This window comes from Euphorbia lathyris, chromosome 4 (genome assembly GCF_963576675.1).
Source record: "Euphorbia lathyris chromosome 4, ddEupLath1.1, whole genome shotgun sequence".
NCBI classification, from domain to species: domain Eukaryota; kingdom Viridiplantae; phylum Streptophyta; class Magnoliopsida; order Malpighiales; family Euphorbiaceae; genus Euphorbia; species Euphorbia lathyris.
The window spans coordinates 84,674,381-84,700,512 of record NC_088913.1 but is presented as its reverse complement, the minus strand read 5'-3'; positions in this window follow the sequence as shown (position 1 = coordinate 84,700,512).

The following is a 26,132-nucleotide window of genomic DNA, read 5'->3' as shown; positions in this document are numbered from 1 at the left end:
TAACTTAGTAATAGAGTCGGAGATTAAATATTTATAAATTCGGTGAAGTTTCTTGAATTTTTTTTTTATCTAATTCATACAAAAACAATATATTTTTTATTCTTTTATTTTTTTCACGTCTAATAATATATGCTTATGATCTGTTACTAATAAGTGATAAAAATGACTTATATCTGAAGTGTAGATAATAAAATTAATGACCGCGATAAGACAATCTAATGAATTATTTCTTAAATTGATCCAACTTGACAATATTAGGGGTAAAATTAATTTTAGCTGCCGAACTTTAAAAGTAAAATTATGTTATTTTAGACGTTAAAAATAAAATTACTGTTCTAAACGTTATGATGTATTTTTATATGGCTTAATACATCATTTGCCCCCTGAACTTGTTCAAAAAGCTTGATTGGCCCCCTGAACTTTCAAAGTGTTCCGATAGCCTCCTGAACTTGCAAAAAATATTTAGTTAGCCCCCTAAACTTGCGTAAAACGTAATCAATTGATCACTCGGTCGTAAAAAAGTAAGTTAAATGCGGAAGATGTATTCCACGTATCTTAGAATGTTATTGTATAATTAAAAAATAGATTAAAAAGGAAGTTATTGCTTGCTCAACTATGCAACTTGTCTTCTCTAATATTAGAATCGTATATTCCGATTTTGATCGTTTTACTTTTTATAAGACTCGTGGAATACATCTTCCGTGTTTAATTTACTTTTTTACGACCGAGTGATCAACTGATTACGTTTTATGCAAGTTCAGGGGGTTAACTGAATATTTTTTGCAAGTTCAGGAAGCGATCAGAATACTTTAAAAGTTCAGGGAGTCAATCAAACTTTTTAAACAAGTTCAGAAATGTATTAAGCCTTTTTATATCTTATCCCTTACAAATATCATCCGCAGCAACAAATGTTAATAGCCTGAGCCTCTGTCAGTAATATTGTAGTTCAATTAACTTTTTAAATTCTTAATATTATCTTTTTATTAGAATAAAAAAAAAGAAATTCTTGATATTATTTAAGCTAGTGGGTGGGAGATACTTTAATTTTCAACCGAACCCATGTCAACTTTCATTTTTTTCCTATTAATTAACAAAACTTCTTCTTCTTTTATTTCAAAAAAAAAAAAAAAACAAAACTTCTTCTTCTTTCTAAACATAAATGAAGAAGATCTGATTTGAGAGATTCAAATCGGAATATATATAGTTCAAGTTTCTTCATTTTCACTTCGAATCATTCCTCTGATTTTCCTTTCAGACTCATCCATCACAACTTTGAATTTCCTGGCATATGATGTATGGAAGACGAATCTCCTACCATTGATATTGGACCTGAGAGTCTTGGAAAATTTAAGTAAGTTCATCTATCCTTTTTGTTTTTATTTATACAATTTATGCATTCTTTTACTATGTTGTCCTGAGAAAATAAGTTTATTATGTCTAATAAATTTCTATTATTTCTTGATGGTTGATCGAGCCCAAGATAAGTTCAGTATTGTTTCGTTAATATATCGAGCCGAATACTTTCAAATCGAGTTTTAACTAAACCGAGCTAGAATCAGATTCAGCCGAATTTTTATCGAACTTCTAACGAGGTTTAATCAAATTCAACATACACTTATAAAATAAGTAGAGTATTCAAAAACTTATAACATATTTCTTATAAGTTTAAAATATTTATAAAAGAAAAACAATCATGTAATGTGTTGAGATTTTAGAACAGTATATACTACTTATGATCCGAAAACATAAGCTCAGAGAAACATTTCAATGTAATGTATTTTATTCCTTATCAAAACCTATTTGTCTAACTAAAGACTCAAATGCCGAAATTTTTTTGTGTCATTTTTTTATGGGTTAAATGTTATTTGAGTTGTGAATTGTGATAAAAATTAATAATAACCAATGATATATATATATATATATATATATATATATATATAATGGAACCTGTTTGCGAAAAGAAAGATACAATTCGGTTATTCCAACAATGGCATGAAGGAGTTGAAGTATGACAGTGACTTAGATTTCTGTTCAGAATCGAACTGTGCTTGAGTATTTGAAGTCCTTTCGTGTTTTTTCGATGAAAAAAACGTTCGACTCGCATGTGTTAAGCATATAGCTAGCGTTCCTTCTGAGCCAGGATAAAATTCTTCGGAACTTGAAAAAACTCGGACTCAGTTCGTTAATGCTCGAGCTGATCCCAAATTCGAGTCGAGCTCTATCAAACCAAACTCAAATAGTTTGTGAACTACGTCCGTTTACACCCCTAATCATAATAAACAAATGGTAAATAGTATCAATGGCCACTCAAGTTTGGAATATGTTTTAAAACTCCCATTCAACTTCATTTTATTTCTGATATTTAACTTTACTTTCTAAACCATTCAAGTTACAATCCATGTTATTAAGAGTTGGCTCGGAATCAGCTATTAAAAGTGTAGTGATTGCAATCGTTGCTAAATTATAATAATTAGGTGTTATTTATTATAGTCCTTTGTTACAACTTTATGCTAATATACAATTAACAATTTTATACCTAACAACGTAATTAATTTAATAATTATTAATATTTCCAAAAAATTATGTAGCCAACAACATAATTAATGTAATATTTATCATCAGTGACTTTTTTTTTTTTATGAAATCTCTATAACAATTTCTACAATTTTTTTTTTTTTTTTTGTGTGTTTTTGAAAGATAGTACCACTAAAAAGATAGTACTACTAAGACTGTAATAATAATTAATAATCTCAAAATAAGAAAGGATTAAACCTCTGGTTGTGTGTTTGGGGCTTAAATGGTAAATTATTACATGGTTTGTTCATAGTTAACAAACTATTCTCCTCAAGGGGCTGTTTTTTTACTGTGGTAATATTTTTAAATTGGCCTAATCCATACTTAACCCCTTAAAGTTCGTTTTGTTCATTTAACCCCCTCACCTTACAGGACAATCCTTTAACCCCCTAAACCTAAAAAAAAATGCTACTTTTAACCCCATAATTTAGACTGCCGAGATATAATGTTGTCCATGTGTATCACGCGCGTGACATGTGTATCCCGCATTACCCAACCCCCTAAAGTTGTCCGTTTTGTTTATTTAACCCCCCCACCTTACGGGACAACCCATTAACCCCATAAACTCTAAAAAAAACGTTACTTTTAACCCCATATGGGAAATTCCTTAATATTGAATATTTGTTATAAATATCATTTAGTCATCACTTCTCTTCCACTGTATTCTATACTTCATGTCAAATCAGATTTTAACTCTTCTTTTGTATTGCCTTCCACTGTATACATATATACTGTGGTTATAATTCATACAAAGTTAAAGCATTTTTTACAATTCCAACGTGGATTGAGACCAAAAAAAGCACCGATAAAAATTAGAAAGACACCAATTAAATCTTCTTTGTAGATACCCATTTTGTCCGGAGTAATTTCTCGTTTTTTTAGTAATTTTATATTTTTTTTAAAACAAATTTATTTCATGAATATTTTTATTATAGATATCTACTAAATAACTAATATTTGCGAAAAGGAATTGAAATTATATATAAAATCCATATAATCGATTGAATGTTTATGTTATAAAAATTAAGTCGATTGATTAGGATGACTATTATTAATTAAAGGAATGTCATTTCTTTGAAAAAATATGAATGAAACGATGTTTAATTTTTAAAAGTATATTCAAAATGTAAACACGTGTTGTCTAGTTATAAAATAACAATTAGTTTTTATGTTATTCTTAACAAACAAAAAATATGAAACACATGAAGTAAATAAAAGTTTATCCATAATTTACAGATTTTACAACAAATGACCCCAAATCATGAAGCCCAAATCCAGGGCCCAAGCCCAAATCCATTCTAATAAGTTGACATTCACTAATTAAGGCACAAATCTAAATCAATTCTAATTAGACTATATTATCATCTTATTAAGTCCTTAACTAATTACCCAAGTCTCTATAAAAAGAGCCAACTTGAGCTGAGGGACCCGGGGAGAGAAAAAGGTTGAAAAGGTTGGGAAAGAGACAGAAGAAGTAGTTAGGAAAGAGCCAAGAAACTCACTGTGCTTCTCATTCTCATTCATTTAATATCTCCATCCACCACCAGGTAATAACTCTTTCTTTTCTTGTAATACTTTTTGTTTCTCTCCAGTTATTTGTCATTTAGTGTCCTCTCCACTCTCTTCTTTTATGAAATTTTCGGTTCTTTTGAAACTTTAATGGAAAGTCTCTAGGGGTTTAATTTGCCTAGTTCTAATTAGTGAAATGAATTTTATAATTAATCAGGTCTTTTTCTAATTTGATTTTTCTTGTCTCAGTGTTTACTATTTTAGGTCTCAATTTGGCCAATTTAGTTCAATTTAATGATTTTGCATACTAATTAGCACTTCCGATAATTAAAACGGTTCGATTCGTACGTCTATGTTTTAAGGTTATGAGGGAAGTCGAGATAAAATAATTAATAAAACAAACAACCTGATTCATACGCTTATGTCATAGGGGTATAAGAAATCGGTCAAAAAAAGATTAATTAATAAACAAATGGCCTAATTCATACGTCTATGTCATAGGATTATGGAATTGGTAAAAAATAAGGTTAATCAAACCGCTCCGTTTATGCGCCTATACCAAAAAACAATAATATAATAATAGTAAATTAGACAAATATTAACACATAAATCACATTTTTAGTACCAATACTTGGGCGGGGTAGGGTGATTAATCAATTTTTTCTTCCCTACACGTAACCGACAAACGAACCAAAAATCTCTATTTCGCAGACCTCCTTATCCATTAAAATTCTACCATTTCCGGTGTCCAATCACGCCTTAATTCTGATTGGTGGCGACTTTAAAAAATAATTTTTATTAGGAAAAACTATAACCGATTTAGCTTTCGGCGTTCATGCCCTGAAAAATCTGGTAGCGACAGCTAGCGACTCTGCTGGGGACTTGTCAAGCTAATTTAATATGTGATTTGTGTTAATTTGCCTTTTTGTTTTATTTGTTTTATTAATATATGTGATGTATTTTTATTATTAGTATTATGTCATTTTTTTTATTTACCACATTGTTCAGTACATATCATGATCCTCACTATCACATGAACACTCAAAGGCCATGTTCTGGTCTTACCCTTTTTAGGATTTTAGGTGAGAACAAAGTAGGGGTGCCGCCATGGGAAACCTGGTTAGGTCCGTGAAACGTTCTCAACTTAAATAGCTTTCTCCCCAAGTTTTGGTGAGAAAGATTTTACTAAACCCGGTTCGGGAGTTAGTATCAAAAAGTGGTTTGAGAATCCACCCGTTTAGAATTAGACCAAAGCTACCAATAGCAATTATCCTTTTAGAAAAAACGTTTAGGTACTCACTCATGCATATATATTAATAGAAATGTGGTACAGTAGAGTCTTGCCTGATGTTTTGCCACACATATGCTATCTCATATGAACATATATATATGCATAACCCTTTATTAAAATTAAAGATATAACAAACACATTTCACCATGAAAATGGATCACGTGATAGGGAACGTTCCTATAGACAACGAGCTACCCCTTGACGTTATGATAAACATTACCCGAGCTGTTTTAGAGGATAGGGCCAGAGAGATGGCCGGGACTCACCAGGACATCCTACTTCATCATTATGGGATACATAATGCCCCAGTCAAGTTTACGGATTGGCACCCTACTTTCCCACACTTGAACTGCTTTTATACAGCAGCGGAAGATGTACTCGGCTTCCCGTATGAAGCCTATTCACTGTTATGCTACCTCTCTCGAGCGGGGAAAATGGGGTTCGTTTTAGACAAGGCCTGGATGATGCATTGTATTCACTACTGGATTGAGAACCCTTGGGTTGTCTCTTTTTTTTAATGATTGGCTGTTGAAGTAAGGGGACTACGAGGAATGGCTCGAGATCCTCCATGTTGCCCCGAATCTTCCATACGGGTTCTTTGTATTTGACATCAGGGAGGAGCTAGAAATGCGGGAGGATGGGATTCACATCCTAAATCGATACGTGGTCCATTTGGAAAGCAAATATGCCATCAACCCCATGCAAGACCCGATTAGGAACATGCATGCTTGGTTGGAGGTGAAGCAAAAGTTGTTGATGTATAACAACTACCGCATTGATGATGTGCCTCTAGCCTTGTTGAATCCCATAAACTACCATTTTGATGGTAGAGTCAAACTTCTCCCCTCAGTCATACCATTGGGGGTGAGAAATGCGCAAAGGCATGAAGCAACTCTTTACTAGACTGCCCCGCTAGCTATGGCCGGCTTGGACCCAATCCAAGATGGGAACATACCCCAACATGACCAGCCAATGAACGCAGGGGAGCCGATCCCATTTGATTATGACAGTGGGGAAGATGACGAGGAAGGATGATCCTAATCAGAAGAGGATAGTGAAGAAGAGGCAGACGATGAGGAAGGAGGCTCCCAGCCAGAAGAGGATAGTGAAGAAGAGGACGAAGATACGGATATGAGAGGGCAAGAGGTGGCATCTTCAGAGTCCACTAATCAGGAACCCATGGAAATGGGTAATAGCAGCCAACCTTTGGGAGTTGAAATCAATCAGAATTTTGAGCCTTTGATGGCTCCGATAGGCCAAGCAGCACCAGGACAAGTCATGCAAGAACTCGACGTAGAGCGTCACGAGCAGCTACCCGAGGATATTTTCGAATTCCTCAATGAGGACATGGTAATGGGAGGGCTTTAAGATGCCCTTGAGGAAGATTGACAGTGTCCTCCAAGTAGGGTGAAGATGACAAGGGGGGAACACTGCCTTGAACAAGAAAAACGAGCCGAATGCCACCAAGTAAGAGCAGAATGCCACCAAGTAAGAGCAGAAGTTGTTTTTTCAAACCGGACGAGCTGATCCGCCGCCTGATTGCCTTCTCTGTAGATATGAGTGATTCTGCTATTCATATTCGAGAATCTAGATAAACACTAAAACCAGTCTTGTCTAATTTTCCAGGGTACCATGGTAGACTTTCCGTTTAACATAGCAACCGTATAGGCAGAATTTGATATTTTATGCTTCATATATATATATATATATATATATATATATATATATATATATACGCGGTTGGTTTTAATGGTGAGTACTAAATTATCTCAATGGGTGGTGAGCAATTAATATCAATTGGATTAAGATCTAATGGTCCATAATTTAAGTTGGCATTTAATATTAAAAAGGTTTTACCTGCTGACATGTAGGTTGTAATTTAAAACCTTGTGCATTTTAAAAACCGAATTCTCTCTCATCAATTAATATCATCTTCTCTTTCTCTTTCCAAATTAATGCATAACGTTGAATTGTGCAACCAAAGGAATACGATTTCTCTCTCATGGCAGCCATTGATGATGCTAAATCAACCTTAGGCAGACTTTTTTCGACCGGAATCAATCTTAGGCAGTGTCAAAATGATCGGAATTAATCTCAGGCAGCCTCTATTCGACCAGAACTAATCTTAGTTTTAGATTAATCGTTTACCACTCTATTTCAATCCTCATTGATAAATAAATGGATTGAAAATGCAATGTAAAAAAATGTTGTTTCGATATCATATTAGAGAATATACATAAGAGGTTGTCTTATTATCAATCAAATATGAAGCATAGCCGAAATTCCAATCATCTGTGTCATTTGGATATGAGTAAATATTTGTGATAAGTAAATAATGTAAAACAAAAAAAATGATGTATTATAATTTGGTGTTACCTTTTAGAGTATAGAATATATTGTCAAACGAAGATGTCTTCTTATGTGTTAATAATTCATATATACAAACTGTTATAAATTTGTGTTTAACACAGCCTGTCGAAATTGACACAACCAAATGATAATTAAACAAACATAAATTTGTAACACAGATTGATCGCCGAAACAATTGTTTTCACATAGTATGCCAAAAATATCTAGTTATTATTTGTCAAAATATATATTTACATTTGACAAAGTATTTTTTGCCATCTTCCATATGCCATAGCATAATCTATAGCTTGTTGTAGTTTAGCCATTCGTCCATCATCCTCTCGAATGGGATCTTGACCGATTCGTTCCCTCTGAATGAATTCTGCAACGTGTTGTGCGCGTGATAGTCTTTCCAAATAGGTTACAAAACGTTGGAAAGACTATCACGCGCATAACACGTTGCAGAATTCATCCAGAGGGAACGAATCGGTCAAGATCTCATTCGAGAGGATGATGGGCGAATGGCTAAACTGCAACAAGCTATAGATTATGCTATGGCATATTGAAGATGGCAAAAAATACTTTGTCAAATGTAAATATATATTTTGACAAACAGTAACTAGATATTTTTGGCATACTATGTGAAAACAATTGTTTCGGCGATCAATCTGTGTTACAAATTTATGTTTGTTTAATTATCATTTGTTCGACAGGCTGTGTTAAACACAAATTTATAACAGTTTGTATATATGAATTATTAACACATAAGAAGACATCTTCGTTTGACAATATATTCTATACGCTAAAAGGTAACACCAAATTATAATACATCATTTTTTTTGTTTTACATTATTTACTTATCACAAATATTTACTCATATCCAAATGACACAGATGACTTCGGCTATGCTTCATATTTGATTGATAATAAGACAACCTCTTATGTATATTTTCTAATATGATATCGAAACAACATTTTTTTACATTGCATTTTCAATCCATTTATTTATCAATGAGGATTGAAATAGAGTGGTAAATGATTAATCTAAAACTAAGATTCGTTCTGGTCGAATAGAGGCTGCCTAAGATTAATTCCGATCACTTTGACACTGCCTGAGATTAATTCCGATCATTTTGACACTGCCTGAGATTGATTCCGGTCGAAAAAAGTCTGCCTAAGGTTGATTTAGCATCGTCAATGGCTGCCATGAGAGAGAAATTGTATTCCTTTGGTTGCACAATTCAACGTTATGCATTAATTTGGAAAGAGAAAGAGAAGATGATATTAATTAATGAGAGAGAATTCGGTTTTTAAAATGCACAAGGTTTTAAATTACAACCTACATGTCAACAGGTAAAACCTTTTTAATATTAAATGCCAACTTAAATTATGTACCATTAGATCTTGATCCAATGGATATTAATTGCTCACCACCCATGGAGATAATTTAGTGCTCACCATTAAAACCAACCCCATATATATATATATATATATATATATATATATATATATGTTGTGATTTTGTGCAGTTAGTAACGTTACATATTATAAATTTCGGCGCCAGTTGAGGTTAGTTATTTATATGAAGTAGATATTATAATTTTAATGTCTTTTAGTTTATTATTAATATTAGATTTATTGTTAATACTCCCTCCGTCCCATAATATAAGTCGTTTTAGAAAGTGATTTTTTTTCCAAAATATAAGTCGTTTTGGTTTTCCAAGAACTTTTAGTTTAGTTTTTTGGTCCAAACATTAAATATTTTGTATTAATCTATGTGCTTTTGAACATTCCAATATTTATTACACAATAGTGACATGAGAGATAAATTTTTTTTAAGTTAACAATGCAAATTTATTAACTTTACTTAATATTAATTGTATTTCTTAATTTGTGTGAAAATCTCTAAAACGACTTATATGATGGGACGGAGGTAGTATTATTTTTAAATTTTGCTTATAAACTCTAAATGAGAGAGAAATCGTATTCCTTTGGTTGCACAATTCAACGTTATGTATTAATTTGGAAAGAGAAAGAGAAGATGATATTAATTAATGAGAGAGAATTCGGTTTTTAAAATGCACAAGGTTTTAAATTACAACCTACATGTCAGCAGGTAAAACCTTTTTAATATTAAATGCCAACTTAAATTATGGACCATTAGATGTTGATCCAATGGATATTAATTGCTCACCATTAAAACCAACCCCATATATATATATATATATATATATATATATATATATATATGTTGTGATTTTGTGCAGTTAGTAACGTTATATATTATAAATTTCGGCGCCAGTTGAGGTTAGTTATTTCTATGAAGTAGATATTATAATTTTAATGTCTTTTAGTTTATTATTAATATTAGATTTATTGTTAATACTCCCTCCGTCCCATAATATAAGTCGTTTTAGAAAGTGATTTTTTTTCTAAAATATAAGTCGTTTTGGTTTTCCAAGAACTTTAAGTTTAGTTTTTTGGTCCAAACATTAAATATTTTGTATTAATCTATGTGCTTTTGAACATTCCAATATTTATTGCACAATAGTGACATGAGAGATAAAAAAATTTTAAGTTAACAATGCAAATTTATTAACTTTACTTAATATTAATTGTATTTCTTAATTTGTGTGAAAACCTCTAAAACGACTTATATTATGGGACGGAGGTAGTATTATTTTTAAATTTTGCTTATAAACTCTAAATGAGAGAGAAATCGTATTCCTTTGTTTGCACAATTCAACGTTATGCATTAATTTGGAAAGGGAAAGAGAAGATGATATTAATTAATGAGAGAGAATTCGGTTTTTAAAATGCATAAGGTTTTAAATTACAACCTACATGTCAGCAGGTAAAACCTTTTTAATATTAAATGCCAACTTAAATTATGGACCATTAGATGTTGATCCAATGGATATTAATTGCTTACCACCCATGTAGATAATTTAGTGCTCACCATTAAAACCAACCCCATATATATATATATATATATATATATATATATATATATATATATATATATATGTTGTGATTTTGTGCAGTTAGTAACGTTACATATTATAAATTTCGGCGCCAGTTGAGGTTAGTTATTTCTATGAAGTAGATATTATAATTTTAATGTCTTTTAGTTTATTATTAATATTAGATTTATTGTTAATACTCCCTCCGTCCCATAATATAAGTCGTTTTAGAAAGTGAATTTTTTTCCAAAATATAAATCGTTTTGGTTTTCCAAGAACTTTTAGTTTAGTTTTTTGGTCCAAACATTAAATATTTTGTATTAATCTATGTGCTTTTGAACATTCCAATATTTATTGCACAATAGTGACATGAGAGATAATGTTTTTTTTTAAGTTAACAATGCAAATTTATTAACTTTACTTAATATTAATTGTATTTCTTAATTTGTGTGAAAACCTCTAAAACGACTTATATTATGGGACGGAGGTAGTATTATTTTTAAATTTTGCTTATAAACTCTAAATGAGAGAGAAATCGTATTCCTTTGGTTGCACAATTCAACGTTATGCATTAATTTGAAAAGAGAAAGAGAAGATGATATTAATTAATGAAAGAGAATTCGGTTTTTAAAATGCACAAGGTTTTAAATTACAACCTACATGTCAGCAGGTAAAACCTTTTTAATATTAAATGCCAACTTAAATTATGGACCATTAGATGTTGATCCAATGAATATTAATTGTTCACCACCCATGGCGATAATTTAGTGCTCACCATTAAAACCAACCCCATATATATATATATATATATGTTGTGATTTTGTGCAGTTAGTAACGTTACATATTATAAATTTCGGCGCCAGTTGAGGTTAGTTATTTCTATGAAGTAGATATTATAATTTTAATGTCTTTTAGTTTATTATTAATATTAGATTTATTGTTAATACTCCCTCCGTCCCATAATATAAGTCGTTTTAGAAAGTGATTTTTTTTCCAAAATACAAGTCGTTTTGGTTTTTCAAGAACTTTTAGATTAGTTTTTTGGTCTAAACATTAAATATTTTGTATTAATCTATGTGCTTTTGAACATTCCAATATTTATTGTATAATAGTGACATGAGAGATAAATTTTTTTTAAGTTAACAATGCAAATTTATTAACTTTACTTAATATTAATTGTATTTCTTAATTTGTGTGAAAACCTCTAAAACGACTTATATTATGGGACGGAGGTAGTATTATTTTTAAATTTTGCTTATAAACTCTAATAATGATGGCTTAATACATTTTGGTTATAAACTCTAATAATGATAGCTTAATACATCACCAACTTCTTGAACTTGTCCATAATAGTAGGTTAACTCCTTCAACTTTGCAACTATTTCACCAGCTCCCTAAACTTGCTTATTTTGTATATTAATGTTAAGGGTAAATTGCACCATTTTAAATGTTATGAGTATTTTTGCACCTTAATCCGAGTTAGTATTATTATTTTTGTATTTAGTTGTTACAGAATAAGCAACTTTAGGGAGTTGGTAAGACATTTGCAAAGTTTATAGAGCTAATAAATTTTTATGGACAAGTTTAGGGAGTTGGTGATACGAAATACGCAAGTTAAGGGAGCTAGTGAGACACTTGCAAAGTTGAGGGAGCCAATCAACTATTATGGAAAAGTTCAGGGAGCTGGTGATGTAATAGGCCAATAATGATATACAAATTTTAGTTAAACAAAATTATAGTAACTAATATTTTAAAGTGGTATAAAAATGTTAGAAATTAGTATATATAAAGTTATCGATATGCTTTATATATATAATGAGAATTTTTATACTATAATTTATAAAATGATGTGTGTTGTGATTTTATGCAATTACTAACGTTACATATTATAAATTTCAGCACCAGTTGAGGTTAGTTACTTCTATGGAGTAGATATTGTAATTTGAATGTTTTTTAGTTTATTATTGATATGAAGTACATAATTGAACTGTAAAAATGAGATTGAACTGTGTAATTAGATATTTATTATTGATATATATGTATAATGTCAGATTATATCTTCTACATAATTCATTAGGGTGGAAAGTTAAATATTTCTACTTGTAGTTTGGAATACGATGCTTTATGTAGTACGGTAAGGAACAAACTTTTGAAATTTCGTAATAGGCCGTCATTAGGGTTGTGCACCGATATAAAATCGAATTGAACCGATTTAACCGAATAGAGAATTACTAAAAAAAAGCAAACCGAACTAAAACCGAAAAAGAATGTAAACTTAAAGTATACCGAACCGATTTTTTCGGTTCGGTTCGGTTTTAAACCGAATTTATAACTAAATTAAAAATACCATCTACTTTCCTATCATTCTAGTTTATCATCCATATTATTGTTAGAATTTAAGGTTTCACATATTTGAAATTGATATTTTTGAATTAGACAGAGAGCAATGAGAACTAACTGAGACTTTTCTAATTTACCATTTTCTAATTATCTAAACTTCAAGTGGAACTTGTGAAGAGATTGAGTCTTCATTTAGAATTAGAAAATAAAGAGAGAAGAATGGCTCCGAGAATAACTAAGATAGTGTGAAAAGAGTGAGGTGAAAATTAGAAATAAGTTAGAGAGATGAAGAAGAGAAGGCAATATACAAATAAATGGTTGGAATCATCAATATTAAAGAAGAAGAGACTTTTTCGAACTCAGCAATTAGAATTAGGAAAAGAAGAGCGTGGGTGGGCTAGGGATTTTAGCTTTCTAGGAATTAGAGATAGGAACTTGGGAACAGAAACTACAGCTATGTATATATTACTAGGAACTTGGAAATATAATTAGTAACTCGTGGAATAGAAATTATAATTAATGTAATATATTTATGTATTATTTGTGAAAAGTTTACACATAAAAACTAACATTTTGTATATAATCGGTTCGGTTTTTAAGTAGTTTTTATAAAACCGAACCGAACCGAAAATTGATATATTTTTAAATACCAAACTGATTCCAAACTGAATAATAATAAAACCGAACTGAAAACCGATTTTTTTTGCAGTTCGGTGAGGTTTTGCGGTTTTTACCGCATTATGCACAGCACTAGCCGTCATTTGATGCACTGGTGTTCAGAATATCGAGAGCAATAAGATTGGAGGAGGATGACCCGAATTGTATATAAGTCTCTTGGGTGTGGATGATCATCAATGACCTTTTCATATTTTTTCATATGTGATGACGACGATATTGAAGCCATTTATGATAACTTGAGTTATATTCAAGGTTATCACAATGTCGAGATGTATGTTGAGTTTGAGAGGTTCGCAGTTGGGAATAATGACGAATTAGGGGTCACTATAACGAACACAATTGCTGATTATAATCATCTTCAAATGACCTCTACTTGGGATGGTGAGGGTCCATCAACCGTTGATGGCATATATGATAATTCATATTTTCCGTCAAATGATTTCCTCAATTATGCAATGAGGAGTCCATTTGAGGCTGGTCCGAGTGTTTCTTATGGAGTCGGGCAAAATGGGTTAAACAATGATCGGACATATGACGCAAGCCGTAGCGGACAATTGGCGATGATTGAAGAAGTAGATTTGGAAGAAAATGTTGATTTGGGTTGTATATCTCCCGACGAAATTGGACTTGATGATAATGATTTTGATAATACAATAACAATTATGTCAATGATGAACATGATGGGGATGGTAGGAGCATCCAAACTGAGGTAGTTAATGTGACAATTGCAATGACTGATTTGAACGTAGGAGTCTCTGAAGTTCCCTATTTTCATGGCGCACCAACAATACCCCAATAATAGAATTTGTGTTTCCAGTTTCTCACTATATGAATCTTGCAGAATCGGACATTGGTTTGGTAAAACCAAACGAAATTGGTGGTATGACCATATGGGGTGTAGTAGCCAAACTAAAGGTAGGTATGGTCTTTGGTGTACTTGTTCAGAATCAGTTTGCCCATCAATAGGATACAACATTAGAGGATCAATTTGTTGGATACCAATGGCAATAGAAGATTATGAAACAACTTCATCAGCTAAGGATTGGTTTCACAACTTAAAATGAGGAGCAGAATTCATTTTTATTTTCAACTTCAGTCCTTCAACTGACTCTACTTTCCCTCTAACTTTCTTCAATACTCCTCTTTTTTTTCTTCTTCTCATATTCTCTGCTACTCCTCTCTCTTTTTCTAAATCTTCAGCTCTCTTTCTCTCTACCGACTTGTTGTATTTTTCATCAACAACATTATATTCTTCCCAAAAACCAAGAAGATTAAAAAAATCATTATCCTCATCAGATTCTTTAAATAATTTTCCCGAATGCTGACTTGCTGCCATTCGCTCGGAACGCTGGCTCATCCTCTCTTCCTTGCTCACTCTGTACTTCGTAAAAATGTTCTCAACAAATGTATTCATTTGTACAGGTAAGTCATTCTCCTCAAACATACTTTCTGCTTCATCCAGCAACATAAACATCTCAGTTACATCAGTAGCTAATCTCTTAGCCACTGATTTAAACTTGCTCATTAATTCCTATATTTATAAAAACACTATTTACTAATTTATCAAAAAGAAACAGAATCTTCTATATAAAAAAAACAAAGATGCATACCATGAAGTTACTGGGACAGCTAGAAACTCCTTCTTGAGTATCTTTTTCTTCTTTTTCTTCTTCTTCTTCTCTCTTCTTCTTCTTACCTTCTACCTTAGGGATTTCACATTCTACCTCTGCCTCAGATTCCACTAATCTCATTGCCAAAAGCACTGGCATTTTCCAACTTAATTCTTTCAGAGATTAAAACCTTATTCCACACAGAGGTTAGTGGACAGGAACGTGACCTCAAATCAACACCACGTTGCAAACGATCAAAATAACATATCTACAATAAAACAAAAAAGAAAAATAAATTATAAGCAAATACATAAATTTTTCCAAATAAAAACATAAATTGTTCCAAAAACAATTACCATTATAAATGGAAGAGGACCTGTGAAAAAATATGGATTATAATCGTTCTTGTAAGAATGAACAGAATCTACTTGAGATGGTGAGGGTCCATCAAACGTTGATGGCATATATGATAATTCATATGATCCGTCAAATGATTTCCTCAATTATGCAATGAGGAGTCCATTTTAGGCTGGTTCGAGTGTTCCTTGTGGAGTCCGGCAAAATGGGTTAAACAATGATCAAACATATGGCGCAAGCATTAGCGGACAATTGGCGATGATTAAAGAAATGGATTTGGAAGAAAATGTTGATTTGGGTTGTATATCTCCCGATTAAATTGGACTTGATGATGATGATTTCGATCATGCCGAATACAATGACAATTATGTTAATGATGAACATGATGGGAATGGTAGGAGCATCCAAACTGAGGTAGTTAATGTGACAGTTGCAATGACTGATTTGAACGTAGGAGTCGCTGAAGTTCCCTATTTTCATGACGCACCAACAATACCCCAATTATCAGAATTTGTGTTTCCAGTTTCTCACTATATGAATCTTGCAGAATTAGACGTTGGTTTGGTAGAACCAAACGAAATTGGTGGTATGACCATATGGGATGTAGTATCCGAACTGAAGGTAGGTATGGTCTTTGGTGTACTTGTTCAGAACCAGCTTGCCTATAACTAGGATACAACATTGGAGGATCAATTTGTTGGATACCAATGGGCAAGATTATGAATTGGTAAAACATGATTCTGAAAAGTACGTCTAGCTTCACGTGCAGCCTCAGGAACGCTTGCAAAATTAAGAGTTGGGGGAGCATGTTGGGGAATATATGTATTAGTAAAGTGATGCTCTTTGATTTAGAGCGCTAATCAAACTGGCTGATTGTCCCCTAATAACGTCTCTACTTACTTGTTGATCAGGCAAATGATACATTGCTTGAAGACCATCTTCCTGTAAATTGAAACATATGAACACGCATTGGATTATATACATATATATATTAATAAATTAAATCATTCAATATTTTATAGATTTACGTACTAATGCAGTCCTAGTTCCTCCAGTAGGACTTATCCATCTTCTATTATGCAAAACATATCATTGCATATATTCAAATTGAGGACCAAGTGGACCTCTTAATGTCTGTGTGGTTGCTATTAGATTGTGTCGATCATTCCTATTCTGAATGAGTACATTATGTCGATCCTCCCATTCTTCATCGATATTATTGCGTAACTCAATAGTATAGAGAGACTGCAACTGCAGCGGATTTCCCTAGAATCGGCAAACCCATACCAAATTGTCAAAGCTACCGACCAGGTTGATGAAATTCGACAATATTAAAACATATTAACGATACAACCGAATGTGCACCGATTGACCAACAATGCAATATTTTGGCAAATGATCGAACACATTATTGTATGGCTGCCATCACATCTACAACATAACACAAAATTGTCTTCAACATATTTATGAATATGATACATGTAATTAGGAATTGATTTACAAAATCCAAACCTCATTATGTTGTTGTTTATCCAAAGAAATACGAAATGCTTTCAAGTTATGTGCCAACTTCGAATATTTACTATCTAGTCGTTTCCACATACAATTTAAATAAATACATATATAACGATTTAACCATTTACACATATAACAACTTTTAATTAAATATTTACCTAAAAGAGTATGATTTATCCATTGCAAATTGATTTTGTACACGAGGGGCAACCTTAGGAATTCTTTCACATGCCCAAATTTGTAATAACTATAAGCATCACCGATTTGTAAAATATCGGGTTTTGTTGTTTTACACATTTCTCTATACAAGTGAGCTAAAGTAGCTGCATCTATTCATTTTGACATGCCTCATCAAAATCATGTAGTAATGACAACCACATGAAATGCATATAGCCACTATTCTTCCCTCTAAATAATAAACCACTGATCACACGTAATAGGGATGCTATTGCATAAATTGAACCACATCATCGTGAGCATTAGGTTGCAAATATTGAAAATGAGTATCTAACCATGATAATTTTATTTGTTTTCCCTTCATAAATTCTGGGTAGGTATAACTCCTAATAATAATTGACAAGTTGGTGCAAAATCGTGGTTTGCACTATTAGTCACTGCATTCCCATCAACATATAGACCAGTCAGTACCTCAAATCTTGTAAGGTAATGGTGGCTTCACCGATTGTTAGATGAAAAATGTGTCCCCCCGATCTGCACCTTTCAACGAAGGCAGTTATTAAGCTATAATTCATACTTATTCCACCAACCTTTACAATTCCCTTAAAGCCCGCACGGCGTATATAATTATAAAATCTCTGGTTTACATTTGCATACATTCGACTGTTTGTTGCAACTTGACATCGCAATATTTTCGCTTCATCCTGATCATGTAGTAGGACATGTCATTATATTAAGTTAAATATATTTTTCTTACTTTTGAAATATTTAATTATTGGTCATTTTTCATTTCATTGATTACCTCATTTTGCCATACTAGTTGGGATCTATGAATATTTTGCATGTCTAAAACGTCATCCAAAATTGGTCCTGGTTGTACTATTTGTGATGCTCTCCTTGTATTGGTCATTTTAATGTATGATACGCCAATATGATAAATTATGATCAATTATAAAATCATTTATAAAACTAAATATAATCAAAATAATGAGAAAGTACAAACTAATTTATTAAACAAAATATAATAAGATTACATTACACTATTAGTAAGTAGACTTAAAGTTCTCCCTATTACAATAATCACGTTGCGATAATAGGATTGATTGTCTAACACTCCGCGGCATTTCCCTATATATATTTGTCTTGGGTTATATCGTTGCAAACATATTCCAAATGAACTAAATTTAACGCCACCATTTTATATTTTCTTAAATTTATTACTTCAATTATTTCGTTATATGTTTTTTTGTATCTCCATGATAATCCTTAATACAAAATCTTTAACTTCCATTTCTCACGGCTAACGAGATAACCAGTATTTATAATATCTTAAATTTCATTATCAATACTCGTAATAAATTCCATTACTAATAGTGTAACATATGCAACGTGGTAGATGTTTAGTGGAATTTATTACGAGTATTGATAATGAAATTCAAGATATTATAAATACCGGTTGTTGGCCGTGAGAAATAAAAGTTAAAGATTTTGTATGGAAGATTATCATGGAGATATAAAAAAACATATAACGAACTAATTGAAGCAATAAATGTAAGAAATTATAAAATGGTGGCGTTAAATTTAGTTCATTTGGAATATTTTGTAAGGATGATAGCCCTAGACAAATAAATATATATAGGAAAATGATGCGTAGTTTTAGACAATCAATCCCTTTATCGCAACGTGGTTATCATAATAGGGAGAACTTTAGATCTACTTACTAATAGTGTAATATAATATTATTATATTTTGTTTAATAAATTAGTTTGTACTTTCTCTTTATTTTGATTATATTTAGTTTAATAATATTTTTGTACTTTATCATAATTTATGATATAGACGTATCATACATTAAAATGGCCAATGCAATGAGAGCAGCACAAATAATGTAGCCGGAACCAATTTTGGATGATGTTTTAGACATGCAAAATATTCATAGATCCTAACTTGTATGGCAAAATGAGATAATCAATGAAAATTAACCAATAATAAATATTTCAAAAGTAAGAAAAATATATTTAACTTAATATGATGACATGTTCTACTATGTGGTCAAGATGAAGCGAAAATATTACGATATGAAGTTGTAACAAACAGTCAAATGTATGTAAATGTAGACCAGAGATTTCATAATTATATAAGCAGTGCGAGCTTTGAGGGAATTGTAAAGATCGGTGGAATAAGTGTGAATTATAGCTTAATAACTGCCTTGTTTAAAAGGTGGAGACCGGAGACACATTTTTCATCTAACAGTGGTTGAAACCACCATTACCTTACAAGATGTTGAGGTACCGACTGATTTACGTGTTGATGGGAATGCAGTAACTGGTACTGCAAACCACGATTTTTCACTAACTTGTCAATTATTATTAGGAGTTGTACCTCCCCACGAATTTATGAAGGGTAAACAAATAAAATCATCATGATTAGATACTCATTTTCAATATTTGCAACCTAATACTCACGATGATATGGTTCAATGTTATGAAAGAGCATCCATGTTATGTGTGATCGGTAGTTTATTATTTTGAGGGAAGAATGATGGCTATGTGCATTTCATGTGATTCTCATTACTACATGATTTTGACGAGACAGGTTAATATGCATAGGGTGCAGCTACTCTAGCCCACTTGTATAGAGAAATATGTAAAGCAACAAAACCTGATATTTTACAAATCGGTGGATGCTTATAGTTATTGCAACTTTGGGCATGTGAAAGAAATCTTAAGATTGCAGTTCGTGTACAAAATCAATTTGCAATTCATAAGCTATACTCTTTTAGGTAAATATTTAATTAAGACTTGGTATATGTGTAATTGGTTAAATCGTTATATGTGTATTTGTTTAAATTGTAGTTGGAAAGGACCAGATAGGAAATATCCGACGTTGGCACATAATTTGAAAGCATTTCGAATTGCCTTGGATGAACAATAACATAATAAGGTTTGGATTTTGAAAATCAATTTCGAATTACATGTATCATATTCGTAAATATTTTGAAGACAATTTTGTGTTATGTTGTAGATGTGTTGGCAGCCATACAATAATGTGCTGGATCATTTGTCAGAATATTGCGTTGATGGTCAATCAGTGTGACATTCAGTTGTACAGTTAATATGTTTTATAATGTCGAATATCATCAACCTAATTTGTGTCTTTCACAAGTTGGTATGGAATTGTCAATTCCAGGGAATCTGCTGCAGCTGCAGTCTCTTTATACTATTGAGTTACACAATAATATCGATGAAGAATGGGAGGATCGACATAATGTATTCATTCAGAAGTGGAATGATCGTCATAATGTATTCATTCAGAAGTGGAATGATCGACACAATCTAATAGGAACCACACGGACATTAAGAGGTCCACTTGGTCCTCAATTTGAATATATACAAGGATATGTTTTGCATAACAAAAGATGGATAAGTCCTACTCGAGGAACTAGGACTGCATTAGTACATAAATGTATAAAATATTGAATGATTTAATTTATTAATATGTATATAATCGCAATGCATGTTCTTATGTTTCAATTTACAGGGAGATAGTCTTCAAGCAATGTATCATTTGCATGATCAATAAGTAAGTAGAGACGTTATTAGGGGACGATCAACCAGTTTGATTGGCGCTCTAAATCAAAGAGCATCACTTCACTAATACATATATTCCCCAACATGCTCTCCTAACTCTTAATTTTGGAAGCGTTCCTGAGGCTGCACGTGAAGCTAGACGTAGGCGACGTACTTTTCAGGATCATGTTGGACCAATTCATAATCTTCCATTGCCCATTGGTATCCAACAAATTGATCCTCTAATGTTGTATCCTATTGATGGGCAAGCTGATTCTGAACAAGTACACCAAAGACTATACCTACCTTTAGTTCGGATACTACATCCCATATGGTCATACCACCAATTTCGTTTGGTTCTACCAAACCAATGTCTGATTCTGCAAGATTCATATAGTAAGAAACTGGAAACACAAATTCTGATAATTGTGGTATTGTTGGTGCGCCATGAAAAAAGGAAACTTCAGGGACACCTACTTTCAAATCAGTCATTGCAATCGTCACATTAACTACCTCAGTTTGGATGCTCCTACCATCCCCATCATGTTCATCATTGATATAATTGTCATTGTATTCGGCATGATTGAAATCATCATCATCAAGTCCAATTTCGTCGGGAGATATACAACCCAAATCAACATTTTCTTCCAAATCCACTTCTTCAATCATCGCCAATTGTCCGCTACTGCTTGCGCCATATGTCTGATCATTGTTTAACCCATTTTGCCTGACTCCACAAGGAACACTCGGACCAGCCTCAAATGGACTCCTTATTGCATAACTGAGGAAATCATTTGACAAATCATATGAATTATCATACATGTCATCAACGTTTGATGGACCCTCACCATCCCAAATAGATTATGTTCGTTCTTACAAGAACGATTCTAATCCATATTTTTTCACAAACCCTCTTCCATTTACAATGGTAATTGTTTTTGGAACAATTTATGTATTTGCTTATAATTTGTTTTTCTCTTTTGTTTTATTGTGGATATGTTATTTTGATCGTTTGCAACGTGGTGTTGATTTGAGGCCACATTCCTGTCCACTAACCTCTGTGTGGAATAAGGTTTTAATCACTGAAAGAATTAAGTTGGAAAATGCCAGTGGGTTTGGCAATGAGATTAGTGGAATCTGAGACAGAGATAGAATGTGAAGGCCCTAACGTAGAAGGTAAGAAGAAGAAGAGAGAAGAAGAAGCAGGTAGAAGAAGAAGAAGAAAAAGATACTCAAGAAGGAGTTTCTGGCTGCCCCAGTAACTTCATGGTATGCATCTTTGTTTTTCTTTTATATAGAAGATCCTGTTTCTTTTTGATAAATTAGTAAATAGTGTTTTTATAAATGCATGAATTAATGAGCAAGTTAAAATCAGCGGCTAAGAGATTAGCTACTGATGTAACTAAGATGTTTATGTTGCTGGATGAAGCAGAAAGTATGTTTGGGGAGAGTGACTTACATGTACGAATGAATACATTTGTTGAGAACATTTTTACGAAGTACAGAGTGAGCAAGGAAGAGAGGATGAGCCAGCGTTCCGAGCGAATGGCAGCAAGTCAGCATTCGGGAAAATTATTTAAAGAATCTGATGAGGATAATGATTTTTTTAATTTTCCTGGTTTTTGGGAAGAATATAATGTTGTTGATGAAGAATACAACAAGCAGGTAGAGAGAAAGAGAGCTGAAGGTAGAGAGGAGGAGCAGAGAAGGAGATGACGAAGAAAAAGAAGAGAGGTGTAGTGAAGAAAGTTAGAGGGAAAGTAGAGTCAGCTGAAGGACTGAAGTTGAGTTGTTAAGCCAATCCTTAGCTGATGAAGCTGTTTCATCTAAAATGTAATTTATTTTGTTGGAATAATTCGTGTTTTTTGTTTTGGAACAATTCAATCAATATTTGTGGATTAATTGATGTTTTATGTTGTTTGTAGGCCTGGTGATATAGTTTGTGGGCCTGGTTAGTTTGTATAAATAAAGATCAAGGCGATGAGGTTGTTGATTGTATTGATGAAATTGTGTAAGTGATTATGTGTGGAACAATGGTTCAGTTGCTTGTAACAAATGGTTCAGTTGTTTGTAACCTTTCTTATATATGTGTGAAACAATGTATTTTTTTTGTTATGTATTTGAGTTGTTTTATATTTTGAACAGTGATATCGATGATGGAATTGAGACAAAGATGTCTGATGATGATAATGATGATGATGATATAGACTTGGAGTCTTTGCCTGAAAATGTTCCAGATGAATTTGCAGATATGTCCAGATGGGCTGACAAGTATTTATGTCATGAGATTACAGGTTTCACCACTTTTGAAGATTACATTTTTGATCATGAGGTGAATACAGTTATTTTGAGGAGGGATATTCGTGATTTGGCTGATCTAGCTGCAATAGGGTGTGGCCCAATTGTTTATTACATGAGGTATTTTTTTAATCTACCATTCCATGTTTGTATTAGTGAATATATTTATTTTTTTTGAATGACATGTTTATTGTATATGTTTTGTGTGTTTTTTTTTACAAGCACCTCTATGATGTGATTTTGGACAATGAGAGATTGGATACCACCTTCTCCCTTGTTGATCCAAACAGAACTAATAGAATTGCAAGAGTTAATACGATAGAGGAGAAGATTAAGTTTTTTACAGAGAGATATGAATAGTGCGGCAGCAAATGTTTGTATCTGATATCGCGAAACAAACAGTATGAATTATTTATCTATACTGATAATCTATTTTATTTGGTTAATAATGTATTTTAGTTGTACTAATGTGTTTGTTTTCTTCAGGTATCATTGGACTTTGACTGTCCTTGATCTTGAGATGAAACGCGTTTTTGTGTTGGATACATTAAAGGCTCGTTTGGTCGTGGAAAATGATCAATGGAGATTTGTTGTTGATGAGTATGTTTAATAATCAAATGTCTTTTCATAATGTATTTTATTTTTTGAATGCAATAGTTTGACATATATATGAATTTGTTTTGTAGATCTATTAATTCTTTTTATCGTCAGAAGTTTTTGGTACAATGGAAATTCCCTCTGGTACGTCTTTAATTTGTGTGTATATTTGTATATTTTTGTTTTATTGTTTTTAAGTTGTTTGTATTTTGTTTTCCAGAATATTCCAACTCAGACAGATACCATAAGCTGTGGTTATTACATAATGAAGTACATGCGTGATATAGTGTCTGAGAAAGTTTTGAAGATTGATAATATTATAAGTGTTTATTCTAGGAACAACTGGTGTTTCTTCTTGGAAAAATTGGTGTTTATTCTTGGAACAATTAGTTTTAATATATGACATGTTGAAGTTATAGTTTTGATGCATGATTTTAATTGTGATATATTTTTTAGTGGGATAAGGATCGAATGAGGTCGGGATACAGTATAGATGTGATAAACGAATTACGTCGAGAGTTGGCAGAAATTGTTTTGAAATGTGGTATTGATAATGAAAATGGTGGAGGAGGGCGTGTAAAGAGGACTGTTAAGGAATCTAAGTACATTCGTTCTCATTTTATTTCTCGGCATTCAAAGTTGCTGGAGAACATCGACAGTCGTAAAAGGAGAATTTATATGTTATTTTGACATATACTGATAGTTTGTTTCCTTATTTTGAAGTGATGTATTTTTTAGTGATGGACAAACATTTATTAATAAACATGAGATTCTATCACTTTCTGGCAATGATCATCTTCTTAATAATGCTGTGGATGTCTGGAGTTCAATTTTGAACAGTGAAGAATTGAAGAAATCTAATGGAAAAGTGAAAATATTTTTTTCAGTATCTATGCTTTGTATGTTTCTTAACTTTGTAAGTTTGTTTTTTATTTTCATTTTGTAAATAATTGTTGTGCTAACTTTTGTTTTGATTATTTTGTAGAATCTTCTGTTTTTGGGAGTTAGTAGATCAAAAGAACTTTATTTTAAGGAAAGACTTCAGACTGGACTTGATTTTTTCAATTTTAAAAACTTGGTTGACGTTGAATTGGTAAGTTTTATTTTAAAATAACTGATACTAGTATAATTTATAATATGGAAAAATATTAATGACATTATATTTGTTTGAACAATAGATGTTTCCGGTTGGAGAATATTAATACCCTTTTGGAACAATTTTAATTTTATGGTGGAACAACACTAGTTGAATAGTATAAAATGTATTGAGATACTAATGTATTTTGGTGTTTATTAGGTCTTTTTCCCTGTTACTTGTCATGCACATTTTTATTTGATTGTTGTCAACAATCTTTCAAAGACTGTTGAAATAGTGGATAACAAAACACTCCCTCGTAACGTCAATCGTGTTAAGAAGTATGGGAATTGCCCAGAACAACTGGTATGTTGTAACATGATTTACTTAATGCTTTGGATTTTTTTGCATATGTGATAACATATTTTCTGATTTGTTTGTTGTAGTTAAAATCCGATGCTGATTTTGTGTAAAAAAATGATGCTTCTTCATCCAATCGAATGTGTGCATACAAAGTGCATATGATGAAGATGAAGTGGAGAAGCAACAGTAACAACAATGATTATGGTATTTTTCTTTTGAAGCATATGGAAACATATACATGGGTTAGAGTGTGTCACGTCCGTGTCTAAATTTCTAGAATGTATACCTAGATATTAATATATATATATTATAATTATTGGGTGTATGATATTAATTTGGTGCTATAGAAAAAATTTGGTGTTAATTTGATGGTTTCATATGTAAATTAAAGTTTAGAGTAATTTTAAAAGATTATAGAAAGATGGAGATGTTTGCCAAATTTGAGATATATATCTCAAATCTCAAGTGGTGATATACAGAGATATATATCATCATTTCTTTCCTTTTCTTTTTGTTTTTCTTTTATATTTATCATCAGTTTTCTCTAAACTGTTTCTCCACAGTTTCTTTGATTTACAGAGCTTCGATCGTCCGAATCACTCGAAATTTAAAACATAGTATCATTATACATAGATTTAAGTCCTAACCGAAGAGTTTTTGAGTTTCGGAAGTGTTTGGAGGGGAACTTCTTAGACATAATTTAGAGACGAATCAATCGGGTGTATTTTCCTCAATTAGTAGCCAAGGTAAGTAACTATCAACTATATTTTGAGTTTTATGTATACAGATATATATATAATCAAAGAATTTGCAGAAATTGATATTTTAGGGTTATGCACGAATTTTGTAAAATTGGGGTTTTTCATT